The sequence below is a fragment of the Prionailurus bengalensis genome, chromosome A2 (genome assembly GCF_016509475.1).
Source record: "Prionailurus bengalensis isolate Pbe53 chromosome A2, Fcat_Pben_1.1_paternal_pri, whole genome shotgun sequence".
NCBI classification, from domain to species: Eukaryota; Metazoa; Chordata; class Mammalia; order Carnivora; family Felidae; genus Prionailurus; species Prionailurus bengalensis.
In genome coordinates, this window is record NC_057348.1 from 39,369,353 (window position 1) to 39,386,787 (window position 17,435).

At 47.0% G+C, this 17,435-nt stretch overlaps 1 long non-coding RNA gene across 1 annotated transcript; it reads right to left on the reverse strand.

Annotated features, from left to right (window-relative positions):
- Nucleotides 1-15,710: 15,710 nt before the first annotated feature.
- Nucleotides 15,711-16,786, reverse strand: LOC122486410. Its single transcript, XR_006298148.1, has 2 exons — nucleotides 16,458-16,786; nucleotides 15,711-16,333 (listed from the first exon to the last, which is right to left on the reverse strand). It is a non-coding gene; the product is annotated as an uncharacterized LOC122486410 (long non-coding RNA).
- Nucleotides 16,787-17,435: the final 649 nt, after the last annotated feature.

Sequence of the window (17,435 nt, forward strand, 5' to 3'; positions counted from 1 at the left end):
TGTTGTAAGGAAGCTCAGACTAGACCACATGGAGAGGCCCTGAGGCTACTCAAAGACAGAGAGATGCCTGGCCAACCCTGGTCACTGGGCTCCAACCATCATTTGTTTGCAACTGCCTAAGACTCCCGGGCCAGAAGCACCCAGCCCAACCCTTTCTGAGCCTCTGACCCCACAGCAACCATGAGAGAGAACAAAATGATTGATGTTGTTTTAAGCCAACCGCAAACCAACTCATTTATTATCTTATACTTCTGTGAGTCATCAATTTAAAATGGGCCTCCCTGGGCTAAAATCTGGGTGCTTCCAGAGCTTCTTGAGGCTCTAGGGGAGAGTCCCTTTCCTCGCCTTTTCCAGCTTCCATAGAGGGTGCTTGCATGCCCTGCCTTGGGGCCCCCTCTCCATGTCTCAAGCCGGCAATGGCTGGTTGTGCCTTCCTCACATTACATCACTCTGACACCATGAGCAAGAGTTGTGAGTCTGGCTGCTGTTGTAGTGAGCTCAGACTGCGGTAGCAAAAATCCCAGAGACTGAGAGTCTTTAATAGGAATTTATTCCCAACGTTGTGGAGGCTGTGAGTCCGCGAGGAAGGTGTGAGCAGGGTTGGCTTCTCCTGAGGTCACTGTCCTTGGCTTGCAGGCTGCCTCCTTCTCAATGCATGTCCACATGGCCTTTCCTCGGAGCACACCCACCCCGGGGTGTCTCTCTGTGTGTTCTGAAGTCCTCTTCTTATAAGGACGCCAATCGGATTGGACTAGGGCCCAACCGAATGGGCCCATTTTAACTTACCTCTTTAAGGACGCGATCTCCAAACACAGTCATATTCTAAGGTAGTGGGAGTTAGGACTTCAAAATACGGATTTAGGGATGTGGGGTGGGGCACAATTCAGCCCATAACACTCCCCTACAGCTTAGTTGTCTCTACTGCACCTGCATATTCTGTGATAGGAAAGAAGGCCTTTGGGCACAGACTCAGGGATGCAGATGCTGAGGTAGAGAGCTGCTAGTGGGGATGACAGCTGTCTCGGGTGAACCTGAGACAGACAGGAAGAGAGAGAGGTGACCACAGCATTCTGCCCTCTACAAACCTCTCCGTCACTTTCTGGCTCCTCACTTTGCTTTATTTTTTGTCTTACCTCTCAATATATTACCTCTTAATATATTGCTTTTGAGCTAAACATCACATACCATAAAATTCACCCACTTAACATGTGAAATTCAGGTTTTTGTATATTCCTAAAGTTGTGCAACTGCCCCCATTGTCTAACCCCAGAATACTTCCACCACCCCAGAAAGAAGCCCATGCCCGTTAGCAATCACTTCGCATTCTATATTTCACTTTATTTTCATAACAACTATCCCTCCTGCTGCTAGAATTGAAGCTTGTTGAGAGGAGACTTTGATTTGTTCACAGATCTGGGTCTGTCCCCTCAGACGGGACCTGGTGCCTGGCAGCAACCCAGAAGCCACCTTCATGAAACTGACCTGAGGTTTTTGAGACAAAGGAGAAGACCAGGAATGGTCTGTGGTGAGGGTCTTCCTCCCCGCGTGACTCTCCTGCTGGCAACACGGCTAGATTCTCAGGGGCTCATCTTCACTTATCAGCCCAGAAAGGAACGAGGCCCCTCTAGGGATGCTGGCTTCATAAACGGAGTTAGGAAACTTTCAGATTTGTGGGCCTGCAGTTGAAAAGTGTTGGTTTGCCGAGTGTTACATGGGCTGTGATTTCATTCTCTCCCTGTATCTTGGTGAATATTAACACTTCTAAGCCTCTGAGTGAGTTGGCAAGGTGGTTGGTTGGTTGGTTGGCCTAGAGATCACGAAGAACAGCCTCCAGTCTCAGCCTGGCCACTTAAGGGCGGTGGGAGCCTCCAAGCAAGTTAAATAGCCTCTCTCAGCTTTAGTGTCCCCTCTGTAAAATGGGGTGGGAGAGGGGAGATCATAATTCCTATCATACAGGGTTGCTGTGAGGCTAAAATGAGCAAAACGCCTCTGGTTCACCCTTGGCGCCTAGTATGTGCTCCTCGACCATTAGCTACGAGCGCTGAATGAGGCAATGTGTGTAATGCTCCGGGTGCGATACAAGGTAAAGTATAAATAACAAATGGTTGGGATTCACCAGTCTCCTCTCTGCTAGACACTCTGAATGATCCCTAAATTCTGTGCATCGAGTCAGAAAAACTAAAGGTTATAATAATCCCTTATCTTTGATGCATACACTAGCCATGGGTTCTTGGGCGAGTCACTTGTCTTAATTTCAGTTTCCGCATCTGCTAAATGAGAATCATCTATAAAACGAGTGACCATTCAGATAAAAGGGACAGCACATGCAAAGGGCCTGGGACACTGGTAAGATTTAACAAATGATAGTTATTAATACCATCTTTATTCCAAGTTCAGAGCTCCTTCTCTAAAACCCTGGAATCCAGAAGTGTTTAAGGAATCAGAACTTTTCAGGCATGCAGTGTACTAGGGGATACCCCAAGTGGGTCTACAGCAGCAGGCTATTACCAAACACATAAACACTTCCATGGTGGGGTGTGTGAATATTCGCAGAAGCCGGATGAACCATACAGATTACCCAACAACATTGGTCAGGGCAGATCAGGTTTAGCCAAAATGACTAGAGGTCAGGGACGGTTTTAACACCAGATGAGTAATGAAAAACCTTTCCATTTGCAAAAACATTTCAGATTTTCAGGGAAGGAATTGTGAGTTTGTACTTGCACTTGAGAAACCCACATCTTTTGTTTTCTACTCTCCCCTAAGAAGAGGCAGTGGAAATAAACATCTTTATTTCCCAAAGCATGACATACTCGCATATTTCAAAAGAGGAAAAAAATATTACAACACCTGGAGAAAAAAAATATTACAACACCTGGAGAAGAACGACAGATGAAAAAGGAGAAAACAAAGAATCCAAACTTGAAACTAATTTTAGTAACAGCAGTGGATTAAAGAAAAATTTTCCTCACTCACACATTGAGAAACAAAAACCGTCACACTGACGTGTCTTCCCAAATTTGGTTGAAACATCCCTCCCCCTGGTTTTGGAGAGGTCTTCTCTTGAACTGAAGCCAAGAACACATTCCCCTGTCCAAGTTCAAGATTTCATGTTGCAAATGGAAACACAGAGAGGCCCTTCTGAGCTAGCTCTTCCGCTGAGGTGCCTTCCCTGGCGAGGGCCACCTTTGGTCAGGCTCGGAAAACATTTCAACTGCCAAAGGAATATAAATGTTACCCGTTTAATCAATCTGTTGAGAGTTTCTTGCCAAAATAGTTAGTGTGCACCCAAAACATAGACACCATCTCCCTCCGCTGGGAGTTGAGCATTCGCGGAAAGGGAAGTTCGCTGAGCTGGGGACAGCACCTGGCAGGCCACCTCTGCAATCCTGGGCAGATAACAGGTGTCACGGGAGATGCAGTTCCTGCTTACGGCTCCATGCAGCTGAATCCTACCATATAAATTATTAAAGAACGTGCAGAACATTACACAGTTCATGTACTTAATGATTATAGTTCACAGTCTGGGTCAGATATAATTAGATGTTACATTAAAATAGCTTCACAGAGCCATTTATTCTGATTTAATTACTTAAAATGATAGCATAATGAGCAATGCTTTCAAGGAAAAAAGTACTGTTTTAAATGGGCTCATTTTAAGTTAATACGAAGAAAATTAATCATTTAACTAAACGTAGGAGCACAAGTGCATGTCTTAAGCAACATTGTTTCCATGTCACAAAGGTTATTTCCCTTTAACGACATGTTGTGAGTGATAGGGAAATAGAGGTGTTTTTTTTTTAATCCCCGTGGGAATACAGATTCGCATTTTCGCCATTCCCTCCGAATCTTTCTCTTTCTCTCTTCCAAGAGAGCCTGGCCGTTGGGAACAATGACTTTAAACACCAGCAATTAGACACAAACATCCAAGCGAGACCATCTCCACGACCAGCAGCATGTTAGGAATGGCCCATGTCATCTTCGCAAGGGGCCTTAGAAACTGGTCAGAAGCAACAACACAGCACAGTGGTTGCATGTATACACTCCATAATCGGACAGGGAAGGGGTTCCAGTCCAACTTTGCCACTTAGACCCATGGGGGCTGTTCACAAATTGTGTGGCTTCTCTGGGTCTCCATCTCCTCATCTTGAAACAGGGGACAAAAATGGCACCCGTCTCATAGGGTGGGTTTGAAAGCCACATGAGATTCAGCGTGCAAACCATTTACATGGTGTCAAGCATGTGGAAGCTGATAATGAGTCTTAGCTCTTGTTAGTATAGAGATAACTGATGTTTTGCTAGCTCCTGGCCCCTCTGCACCCCCCGCATGCACTTCTCAGAGTCTCCAGGCTCCTGCTGCATTTTTCCAGCAGAAATTATAAAAGTCTTTAAAGAAAAGGATGGAACCTCCCCAACCCAATTGCTTCCTTCTGTTTTTAATAACTATAAATGATAAGAGATCCCCATCTGAAGCTTTTTAGAGTAGTATCAGTTGACTCAAAAAAAAAAATCATCCATGGTTTAAAAAACATATGGCAATGTTTATCTGCTATTTTTCTGTCCTGTGTTAGGCTTTGTAGTGAAAATATTCAATGCTGGGCTCAGGGGAAATGGGGGAAAATTTTTAAATCAGGAACCTTCCTATGAATACCTTCTTAAGACAGCTTTAAATACTACTCAGGGGATGCGGTATTTATTTGGATCCTGGGACGCTTAGCAAAGGTGATGACAGAAAACACTGGCTTATGGATACAGGGGGTTGTGGCAGCCAAAATAATGTGTCAAACTTGGCCTTGCATGAGCAAACACCATCCAAGAGAGAGCTGACACAATCTCCAAACGCAGAACTTTCTGGATGAGAAAACCCAACACGCCACAGGGCTTTGCGAACATGGGCTATCACGGGAATTGCTGGTGTTCAAAATGAGCTCTGCTCCCTTGGGGTGGGGAAATGCATGCCGTGCTGAGTCAAGGAAGAGAGTCATGTAGCAGGGATCTTAGTTTGGGATACTCCAAAACCTGAATCTAAGGCAAAAATTTAGGCCTGAGCAGTTTATTCGGGACGTGTGATGGTCAATTTTATGTATCAACTTGGCTAGGCTATCGTCTTCCGTTATTTGATTCAACATTAATCCGGGTGTTGATATGAAGGTGTTTTGTAGATGTGATTAACATCTACAGTCAGCCGATTTTAAGTAAAGGAAATTGAACCCCATAATCGGGTGGGCCTCATCTAATCAGTTGAAAGGCCTGCAGAACAAAATGAGGTTTCCAGAAGAAGAAGAAATCCTACCTGCAGACTATATTGCCAACTTTTGCCCCAGAGTTTCCAGCCTATCCTTCCTGAGGACCTGCTTTATGGATTTCAGATCTATCACAAGCCCTGCTGGGACATTCACACACGCAGATTCTTCCCAATAGTCTTCTCAATATATAAAAGAAGCATTTTAACTTCTTCAGTGATTTTTTTCAATATATTTAAAACATTATTTCCTTTGTGATTCCTCTAGAGCTAACTACATACATCTTAATTTATCAGAAGAACAAGCTTCAGGTTTCTGAGAACTTAACCCTGGTAAGATACAGAGACGTTCTTTATCACTCCATTCTCCTTTCCCTTTCTTGGGTTATTACCTTATACATATTATATCCATACGTTTTAAAAACCAAAACAATGCATTGTTGCAATTATTGTTTTTTATAGTTTTATGTCTTTTAAGGAAGCTAAAAGAAAAACAGACGATAAGCATCTATTTATAGCTTTGATTATATTAGCCTTTTTTCCCCCCTGGTTCTCTTCATTTGTTCCTGTAGATTTGGCAAATGTGTTACATTCCTACATGTTATCGTTCCAACAATATATTATATACATAGTGTCTTATGCAATTGCTTTTCAAATCAATTAAGAAGGAAATAAATGCATGTACACTGTCTTTTATAATTAATTACCTTTACTGGTAATTTGTTTTTTCTTATGGATTCAGGTTATTATCTTCTTCTTATCTGAACAACTTCCTTTAGTATCCGTAAAGAGAGCTTGCTAGCCGTATATTCTCTCAGTTCTTGTTTATCTGGAAGTGTCTTTACTTTGCCCTCATTTTTGAAAGATAGCTTTGCTGAATAAAGAGTTCTTGGTTCATAGTTTATCTTCTTTGAGTACTTTAAATATGTCATCTTACTGCCTGTGGCCTCCATTGCTTCTGATGAAAAGTTAGCTGTTAATCTTATTGGGATTCCATGTAAGTGATCATTTTTCTCTTGCCGCCTTCATGGTTTTCTCCTGTTTTGGCTTTTAGCATTTGTACTATGATGTGTCTGTTTGTGGATTTCTTTAGATTTATCGTACTATGAGTTTGTTGAGCCTCTTGAACGTATCAAGTTTTCTTCACATTCAGATAATTCTGTCATTGTTTCCTTATTTTTTTCTGCTTCTTTCTCTCTCTTCTCCTTTTTGTACTCCCATTACACCTGTGTTGGTGTGTTTAATAGTGTCCCACATTTCTTCAGGCTCCATTTATTTTCCTCATTCCTTTTTTTCTTCTATCCTTGGGTTGCAAAATCTCTATTAATGTATCCTCGAATGCATACACTCTTTCTTCTGTCAGTTCGAATCTACTGATGAACTCCTCTGGTAACATTGTCATTTTAGTTATCACCCTGTTCAAATCCTGAATGTGCATTTTTTTCTTTTTGTCATTTCTCTATTTGGCATGATATTTCATCATACCCTCTTTGACTTACTTATGGTTTCCTCTAGTTCTGTGAACATATTTATAATTGCTGTTTGAAAGTTTTTGTCAAACCTGATATCTGGTCACCCTCAAAGGCAGTGTTTTTGCTGCTTATTTCCCCTGGTATAAGGGCTATACTTTCTTGTTTCTCTGCATGTTTTGTGATTTTTTTTGTTGAAAACTGGACATTTTTAGATTATGTACTATAGCAACTTGGGACTAGTCCACCTTGTTCTAAGGGTTATTATTGTTATTTGCTTGCTGACTTGTTTAGTGACTAACTACATTATCTTAGTGAAGTCTATCTCACTCTGTAGATTAGCAGTCACAGCCTTGGTATCCCCAGTCATCCTTGGATGACAATGGTTTGGCAGACTCTTTTTTTTTTAAGTTTATTTATTTTTAGGAAGAGAGAAAGAGTACACGCACAGGGTAGGGGCAGAGAGAGAGGGAGAGAGTGCAAATCCCAAGCAGGTTCCATATTGACAGCATGGAGCTCGATGCAGGGCTTGAACTCATGAACCATGAGATCATGACCTGAGCTGAAATCAACAGTCGGACGCATAAGTGACTGAGTCACCCAGGTGCCCCATTGCCAAACTCTTTGACTTTCTTTTTCCTTGACCACACCCAGCTGTTAAGTGCCTCTACTTACCTACTGGCTACTCTCTTGCTATCAATTATGTTCTAGAGCATAAATTGCTTAAAGAGTGATTCAATCAAATTTGACTTGCTTTGCAGGGTTAGTTGCTGAGGTCAATGTTACACATTTTTTTCTGATGCCATGAGGGGTCTTCCTATCTCCTTCCCTCTTTCGCTCCAGCAAAGTAGTTCCCTATAGCTTAACCTCTACCTCCAATACATCTCTCAATCTACAAATTGTCTTTCACCACACCACCTTTGTTTTTGCAAGGCCCCTTTGGCCTGAACTTGTCCATATCTCATTGAAAATAAAGCCAGTTCCTTTGGGGAGATATTTGGAGATCCTTACTCTATGTCCTGCTTATCCCCCAGACACAATCTCTAAGTCAAGGCTCTAGTGCTGGGGACAAGGACAACTGCGGGTTTCATCTGAGCTAGAAGTCAGTGGAGGGAGGGGCAGCAGTCCCAAGTCACCCGAGCTGGATTCTCAGCATGAAACAGCACCTCAGGAGCCAGATTAAGAACTCTCTGCTCGCCAGTATCCCCCATGGCACCATATCCAAGACAGAACTTCCTTTCTATGAATGGGGGCTCAGCAGAAGTAAGGAGCTCCCATCAGTCAGCCGCACTCTGGGCAGAACTGAGCCCCAGAAACAGGTAGTGGGAGGCAGGATGGGAAAAAGTGGCACCTTGTCCCTCCCAGGAAGATAGGTTTCTGATCAGGAGTTGGGGGGGAGGCCAAGCCCTCTGTTCTTGGCTGTATCAATCTCAGATGGGGATTCTGCTTCACTGAGAGAGAGCAGGTCTTGATTCAAACATCACAGACGCTCCCTGTTCTTACCGAATATTACTATATTTTCTTCAATTCATGTTTCTTCAATTGCCATGTGCCCTCAGAATCATTTCCGGAGGTGTAATTTTTTTTTTTAACTTTTTAATTTTTTTAGTTTTCACGAGTTTGACTGGGGATAGGTCAGCAGGGGCCCGAATACTGTTATGCTAGAAGTGGAAGCCAGCTAAGTATTTAAATATTGCTCTGGCTTGTAATCTTCCTGGACAAGTGACAAGAGAAGCGGATTTATTCTGAACCTTATTTCAAAATATACGACATCTCCTGTTTCCAGTGGCTCTGTGATTTCAGGCAAATTCTTTGTTTCCTCATCCACTCCGATGAAGAAATTTGATCCCTTACAGGGCAGAACTGTTGGGAGGAATTCAAATAGCATACCCAAGGTGTTTGATGCACAGTAGGGTTTCAGGAAAATGAACGAATTTTTGTTACCATTAGAGAGAGCTCAGGCAGCAAATTGGCCCATTGAAGAAACGGATCTCAGGATTAGCAACACCTAATAGTGGTTCCAACTCACAAATGTTCTTTGATCACAGATCAACCCTGTCTTGGGATTGGGCCATTCTCCCATCCCCCGTGACTCTACTCACACACACGCACGCGCACACACACCTACACACGCAATACAATTTATTCAAGCAAAGAGGAAAACAACAGCTGACCAATTTCTCTCTTTTTTTTTTTAAGAATCTAGTTAATCAATATAACACACCCATGGGAAACCCTCCCACACTCCAGGGAAACTTGCAAAGCAGTTTCTTTCTGCCCTCAGAAAGAAGTCACAGCTGGGCCAAAAGCTCAGAGCTGTCACCGAGAAGTATGCATTCCAACAAACTTACTTGTCATGTTCCTCAACCTTTGCTTCTCTTCCCCCGTTAAACCAGGTGAAATCAGATACAAGCAAAACAACAGCCTGGTTGCAGACAGAGAGGAGTGGGCAGGCAAACAGGAAGTTCTTCCCTTTGGCCTAAATTTCATGAGGTTGCCAGGAGCACTGGCTATTTTCCCTGAGCCTTAGGTCTTTTGGGTACAATGAGGCTAAGGCATCGAATAGACCTAGATTCCAAACCCAGCTCTGCACTAGCCTTCTGTATAACGTTTGGTAAGTCACTTAATCCCTCTGAGCTTTGGTTTCTATACCTGTCAGATGCAAAGAGTAACTCCTTCCTTACTGAGATTTTTCCAGGAATTATGGAAATGCTTACTAAGTACAAAAGTTAGGTGCCTGCTAGATTTGAAGTTGGGAAACTACAGCTCATAGTCAACTCTGGCTCCCGCTTAAGGTTACCAGGTTGAGATTTTATCTGGCAACCATACCCACCTGCCACAGGCTTTTGTAGATGAAGTTTTACTCCACACAGCCTCACCTGTTACACATCACATTTTTTTTTATTTTAAAAAATATTTATTTATTTTTGAGAGGAGTGGGGTGGAGAGGCAGAGAGAAAGAGGGGAGAATCCCAAGTAGGCTCCACGCTGCAAGCACAGAGCCCCAGCGCGGGGCTCAAACTCACATATCTGTGAAATCATGACCTGAGCCAAAACCAAGAAGTCAGATGCTTAACCAACTGAGCCACCTGGGTGCCCCACTCATCACATTGCTTGAGGCTGCTTTTGCTATACGAGGCTGGGCCCAGCATTTGTAACAGACCGTGTGGCCCGTGCAGGTCGCTGCCCGTCACATGCTGGACAGGAGAGGCAGCAACCCGAGTGGTTCCGGCGAGGACTCTGCCTGCAGTCAGGCTTCCAAGTTTAAGTCCTGGTTCTACCATGGAACATTGGACAAGTTAGAGAACCTCTTAGCGCCTCAGTTTCCTCCCGTCTAAAATGCTCTGCCATCGGGGCCATCACCGGAAAGAAGAGTGTACTCGCATTGGTTGGCTGTTCAGAGGCTTCAGAAAGCCCAGAGAATCCTCTCCTGGGGTCCTTGTGAAGATTCAAAAGATAATGCATGTAAGGCCCAACAGCACAGTGCTGGGAACGTGGTAAGTACTCAAGATGTCCTAATGATTCCTGTTGCAAGCGCAAAGCTATTTCTATGACTACAATTACTTCTACAACCACCACCACGACTGCGGCTCACACTTCAGACAACTGTTGTGAGGACTAAGTGAATTCGAAACGGGAAAGTTCTGGCCACAGTAAAGACCCCATCCGCCCCAGTTTTGCTCCCTTCTCCTCCACCCCTTTTCCCGGGCCCTGCCCCTCTGGCACAGCAGAGTCTTGAGCACCGGCCAGACCTGGCAGCTGGGCTGGGAGGAGAGCGAAACCCAGCAGGTTCTCCCACTGGGAATCCAGCTTGGACTCCTGGGCCCGCTCCCCAGACCTTCTCTTCCCCAAAGGCTTCCTGCCACCTTAACTCTCTGTGCAACAGCACCGTCTGTGGGTCACTGTGTCTCCTTTACTCTCCCAGTGGGATCTCGGTTCCCAAATCACACACGCTCACAAATTACAGAAACCAGGGGAGGGGAAGAGCTATTAATTCCTCCATCTTGGCCCATTTCCTGGGATCTGGCTGAGTATCTCGGGCATCTGAGGGCCTGGCGGAGCCCCATAGAAGATTAGTGTGCTAATGGCCCCATAAAAATGAAACATTTATGGGAAGGGCTTTCTTTCACTTTACCCTAGTTCCCCTCCTTTTAATGAGGCTGGCTCCATCACTGGAGGCTTTGGGGGGAGGGGGGCTGACAAACCACAGTCTCCAGTTCCAGGCTGGAGATGGGAAAAGTGGCAAGAGTTCTGTGCCCCGTGCGGGTGACTGCAGGGCTAGGGGCAGGAACTGAGGAGGACGTGGGACAGAGGGTGGGCACTCTGAGGATACCAAGGACCCCCCAGCTTCTCCCCAGAGTCAAAAGGGTCTTGTCAGCGACAGTACCGAAAAGCCAGAAGCACTGGATATAATCTACAGGATTACAATCAATGTGCTTCTCACCAACACCGGGTCCGGTGACCTGCAGGGGACTAGTGTCCCCCAGTGACCAGCACGGCCCTCATTGGCCTCGGCTACTGATTCCTGAACTAGAGGAGTGGACACCTTGACCGGGAAACCAGAACTAACTTGTGGCAGCTTCAACTTGTTGATGGAAGCACCTTTGTTGGCCCTCTCCCCCTACCCCAACCCAACCTCAAACTCCTTCCTCTTCTCCTATCCGCCTCTTTTCCAAATACAGCCTGGGGGTGGGGCCTGGCTCTGATGCTCCATAGACCTGGGCTTAAATCCCCACCGCTGCCACTCCCTAGCTGCCCACTCTTGGGCAAGCTCATCTTCCTCTCTGGGCCTCGTTTTCCCCACCTTGAAAATGGGGATGACGGTGCCAACAATGCTCACGTGCTAGGGTGATAAGATTATGTGAGAGAGTAGGATGTCTGACACCGATGCTAAGCCGTCCGTGGACAGAGACTAAACTATTTTATAAGGGCAGAATGACACGGGTTTGCTGTGGACTCAGATATACCGGGGGCTTAGCCGAAGGAACTGGAAGAAGCCTGAGTAACCAGTGGCGCCTGAGGACGAGCTCACATCACTCCTACCATATGCCCCCTTCACCCTCCTTTGTGCCCCTTCTTTAGAAGTGCTAATAGCCACGAACACTGACTGAACATGCCTTGTGCCAGGAGCTGGGGATTCCAGACCTAACGAGACTCCAGGCCTGCCCTCCGGGCTCTGCCAAGTTCCCGTGTCACGAGGCTCGGAATATCGGTTATTCCCAAGGACCACGGGCAACAGAGAATTGTTGGCTGCCACCACAAGGGAAGTACCGCCCAAAGGGAACCCCTCGAAAGGGTTCTGCCCGTCAAAGCAGAGAACGCTGATCAACGGGGCCGTATCACATGCAGAAGGAAGTGTTCGTTCCTCAGTGGTCGACCCCAATTAACTTGAGGGCGGCAGCAATGCCCCACCCAAAGGGCCCTTGGAGGCAGAACCCCTAAGGCTTCCCCTCTCTGCCACAGGGCTCCTCCGGTGCAGGGAGTAATGCCTCAGGAGTAGCCATTTGGCAATGCAAGTTGGGACTTGTAGCTCAGCTTCCTCGCCCGCCCCTCAGCAATGTGTCCCGGGGATCCCAGCGGTTGCCAGAGAACTGAGCTCAGGGGCTCCCAGGAGGAACCTACTCATTAACTCACCTGTATGGACCGACTTTCCTCCCTTCTCCGTCTCACTTCCTGCTCCCTCCTAGTGCCCCTGGGATCACCTGCCCAGTCAATTCCTTGCACCTAAATCCTGGCCTCAGGGTCCGTGGAAGACCCAGAGACCACCTCTCAATGAAGGGACTTGAGGCAGTGTGGTCAGCAGCACCTCCAAAGCACCTGCCCCGGGCCAGGACATTTCGGCCACTGGACCGCTGACACCTGCTGTAAAGCACCCTTACTGGCTCAGCAGAGCCTGAGAAGGTTCAGAACCCTCGTCAGGCCTACCTGCCGCTCGCCTTCTTCCTCCACCCGGTCCTGCTCCCTCCACCTTCCTCTCCCAGGCCTTGACCTCCAATAAACATCTTGTACCCCAGACTCCATTTCTGGGTGAGCTTCTAGAGAGCCCCGCCTACACCATTCTCCACTGGCAAACGTGTTTTATATCTCACCCCAAGATGTGAGTGAGAAAGAGGGGAGAATAGCACCTGATACAACCTTTCAGTACAGAGAGACAGACAGAGACAGAGAGAAACAGAGGGGGGCGTGGCGGGCAGGGGGGAGGGGGAGAGAATGCAAACATGGGGGCACTACCCAGTCCCCAGGACTGAGCTGGCCTGCACCACTACTCTGTCAAGCTGCCAGGTGGGAGGAAGGCAGGAAAATAGGACTGAGGGGAGAGAGAGACGGTGGGCCTCCTCCAATGAGGCTCCACTCCAGTCCCCTAGCTCTCTGGCCACAGAGAATGGAGACAGCCATTTGTTTACTTATTTCTAATGTTTATTTATTTATTTTGAGAGAAGTGAGAGACAGAGCAGGAAGAAGGGCAAAGACAGAGGAAAAGACAGAATCCCAAGCAGGCTCCACCCTCAGGGCGGAGCCCAACATGGGGCCCGATCTCCCAAGTGTGAGATCACGACCTGAGTGGAAATCAACGGTCAGACGCTTAACCATCTGAGCCAGCCAGGCGTCCCGTCCTGCCTTTTAATGCAATAATCTCACCACCTAAGAAACACCACCCAGTGCTTGCCCTGAGAGTGAATAAAAAGGGGTAGAAGCACATGGAGATCCTTCCCTCAGAGGCCACCAACTCCCCTTCCTTCCTTTGTCCCAAGAACAGTGTTCTTCGCACCGAGGAGCTGCTGACAGAGGTTCTGGCAGCCCCGTGAACTGGGGTCCAGAGAATCAAGTTCCACCCGGGCCAAAGCTTATCAACACTCATCCAAACCCCCTTTGAGAATCAGCAGGGTGGTCCACAGAGAAACCAGCCTCACCAAAATTGGCTCGGTCAACAATTGCTGCCTTATCAAGGGAACGGCAGGCTTGTGTGCCGGAGACAGCCAGACGGTGTCTGTCCTCAAGGCGCTGGAGGATTTGATTGGTGAACAGACACAGACTCCCGTAACTTCTAGAACAAAGTCAAGATAAGTGACATAAGTGGTTTTTGAAAAAGAGTGCCTGTGGGAAATATCTCCTTCAGCTGGAGTGGGCAAGAAGCTTCTGGAAGGGGGAAATATTTAAGCCTAAGCCAGTGCTGTCCAACAAACACATAATGTGGACTCTAATGCAAGCCACATCTGTACCTTTAGGTTTTTTAGTAGCCACACTGACAAGGGTAAAAAGGAACCAACGGGAATTAATTTTAAACATGTTCTTTAGTTGACTGCCCCACAATTCAAAATATTAATTCAACAATAATAAAATCAATCTGATGTTTTACAGCCTTTTCTTTCATATGAAGTCTGAAACCTGGTGTGCCCTTAACACCTCCCTCATATGACACTTTAGAAGAGACACAGTCCAAATGCTTACAAGTGACGAGAGGTGAGTGACCACTGTACTGGACAGTGAAGTTCTACATTCTTGCCTCATGGGATATTCACGGACCCAAGCACATTCATTGCCTTGGCATCACCTGAGAGCTTGTAAGGAGCAGAGCACCTCAAGTCCTGCCCCAGACCTCCGACATCAGCACCTGCATTTTAACCAGATCCCCCAAGCGACCTCAGGTCAGAATTTAAGAAGAGAGGCTCCAAAGTTTTCTCCCCCCTCACGCCACACATCCAATCCATCATTCACCCAGTTCTGTCCAGTCCAACTTTCAACTATCTCCCAGATCTGTTGCACCTGCTCCCTGGCCCTGTCACCGCTGTGATGCAAACCTGATCTGGGTTGAACTGTGTCTCCCGAAAGGATGTCAAAGTCCCAACCCGCAGTGAAGGTGAACTTATTTGGAAATAAGGTCTCTGTAGATGCTCAAGTTAGCAGGGGGTTATTAGGGTGGGTCCTAATCCAATAGCACAGGCATCCGACTACCAAGGGGGGAATTTTGACACAGACACACACTGAGAATGAGCGCTATGTGAAGATGAAGGCAGAGATCAGGTGTTGCAGCAGAAGCCAGGAAACATCCAAGATGGCCAGCAAAGCACCAGGAACTAGGAGAGGCATGGACCAGACTGGCCCTCACAGTCTCATAAGGATCAGCCCTAGGGACATGCTGATGGTGGATGCCTAGCCTCCAGAACTATGACAGAATATGTATGGCTTTTGTTTTAAGCCCCCCGTTTGAGTAACAGCAGCCCTAGCGCAGTAGTTAGTACATACACAACCGCTATATAGCAACCAACACCTGTCCCCTCTTCCAGTAGTCCCATCACCCACCACAAAACCCTCAAAGATCCACAAAGGATGCCTCAGTCACAACCAGAGGGACTTCCTCAGAGTGAATATGGGAGCAGATCACTCACTCAGCCTCACCCTTCCCATCACTCTGCATTCCATTTCGATTTTTATTAAGAGAGACAGAACCTGAGTCGGGGAGGGGCAGAGAGAGAGAGGGAGACACCAAATCCGAAGCAGGCTCCAGGTTCTGAGCTATCAGCACTGAGCCCAACACCAGGCTTGAACCCATGAACTGTGAGATCATGACCTGAGCCAAAGTCCACTGCTCGACTGACTGAGCCACCCAGGCGCCCCTGCCTTCCATTTTCGTTTAGCCCCTCATTCTTAATATACCTGGTGTACACACACACACACACACACACACACACACACACACACACAAGTCATGCTATCCCTTGACAAGCCAACTCTTTACCTCCTCTGGGCTTTGATACTTGCTCTTCCTTACTCATAAACACTGGTCCCTTCACTCCCCGCCCCCCAACCCAGGTTGATTGTCTCTACTCATCTTTCCAGTTTCACTTCTTCAAGGGTCCTTCAGTAATCACCCAGCCTAAATAAGGCATCTGTTTTTGTCTCTCCTAACCCCTCACTGGTCCTTGATAGAATACCATTCCAAGTGTGGACCAGTGATGGGCCACCAACAGGTTGTTATGCATCCATATCAACATACAGCATTTGAGGGTTTAGAAACTTTTATTATAGGGCATCCAAGCAGGGGATGGGTGGACCCATCTCATTAGACAGGGTGAAGTATCATCCAACTCACAATACAAACTACACACAAATCATGCACAGTAGGACCATGTTTGATGGGAAATGAAAAATAATAGGTCTTTGCTCACAGATAGCAGAGAAGCACTGCTTTATAGAAACCATCACTGATAACCCGATTTTAATTGGCCTGCCTCTTCACAAACTGAGTTTCATGATGGTGACAGCTATTTTGCCCACCACCGACCCCAAGACCCACCAATGTCCAGCACAGAGAAGGGGGGTGACAAACACTGTACATATAAATGAATGGGTTGAATTAGGACAGGCAAGGGAATTATGATAGGCAGGGGTGTGGAGAATGTTCAAGGGGGACAGAGGGCTTGAGGCCAACATTTGAAGGCGAGAAACCACTAGCAAACGCAAGCCTGCCTGCACTATTTTTAAAGCCTGGCAACTTCACATTAGGGAATTACTCAAATGTTAATATGGGGCCCAGCAGGACAGATGGAGAATTCCAGAGGAATGGATAGATTCTTTCGATCCTGGGCTGCATTCTGTTTTCCCAATTGTTTCTGGCAGAAGCCTAAAGAAAAATGCAAACCAGATGTACAGGGAAATATTTTCCTGGTCAGGAAGAAAAGACAAAGTGACTTATCCTGCTTTCACATCGCTGCCCCTCCAGCACAGGCTAGATTCCCAAACTTTACCTTGAACTGCTTGAAGACACTCCAGAACCTTCTCCAGCCTCATGTGCTTGGGGTAACCTGGAGGCCGGCGCTGTGGTCGACACGGGGCTCTCCCTGGGGTCTCTCCAAGCTGGAGAAGCAGATGGAAATCTTATTTCTGCTTCTTGCTGCAGAAGCATGAGCTCCGGGGCTACATAATGAGCCGGGAGCCTAAGCGAAAGAGAGCTAGTGCCAACAGTTTGGGCGGGCTGCAGGGAATTCATCTGCCCCTTGCATCCTCTGGAGACACTGGCTCCTGCTAGGGCCTCCCTGGTTCTCCTCCAGGCCTCAGCCTCCCCGCCACGATGGGTGGTGACCTCGACCCAGAAGAGCCAGCATTTGCCAAGAGCAAGAAAGCAAGCCAAGTGTGCCTTCAGGAGTTCTGACAAACCCTGAAGCGTCCTCAAAGGACCTCCTGGCTGATTAGCCCCTCCTGTGCCCAACCCTATCAACCTGTTTCAGTCTCACAGTCCATTCCCAGGTCCTCTGAGATCCTCGTCTGCAGTCATGTGAGGAGTGGTGCTAAGGGGAGGACGTGCTCCTTCACTGCTTCTCAAAGTGTGGTCCCCAGACCAGCAGCATCAGCATCATCTGGGAACTTGGAAGGATTGCAGATTCTTCTGTGTGTGTATTTTGCTTTTATTTTTTATTTTGGGGGGTGTTTTGCTTTGTTTTTGAGAGAGCACGAGCTGAGGGAGGGATGGGGCAGAGAGCTAGGGGGACAGAGGATCTGAAACAGGCTCGATCTGACAGCAGCAATGAGCCCAATGTGGGGCTTGGACTCACAAACCGCGAGATCATGACCTGAGCCAAATTCGGATGTTCAGCCGCCTGGGCCACCCGGGTGCCCTGATTCTTTCGCTACTTATTACCCACCCTTAGGTTCTCCCACTCAAGTCCCTAAGGAGCCAGGTGTGTGATCCAGCTGAGGAAACTCAAATGTGCTTTCCCAGCTAAGAG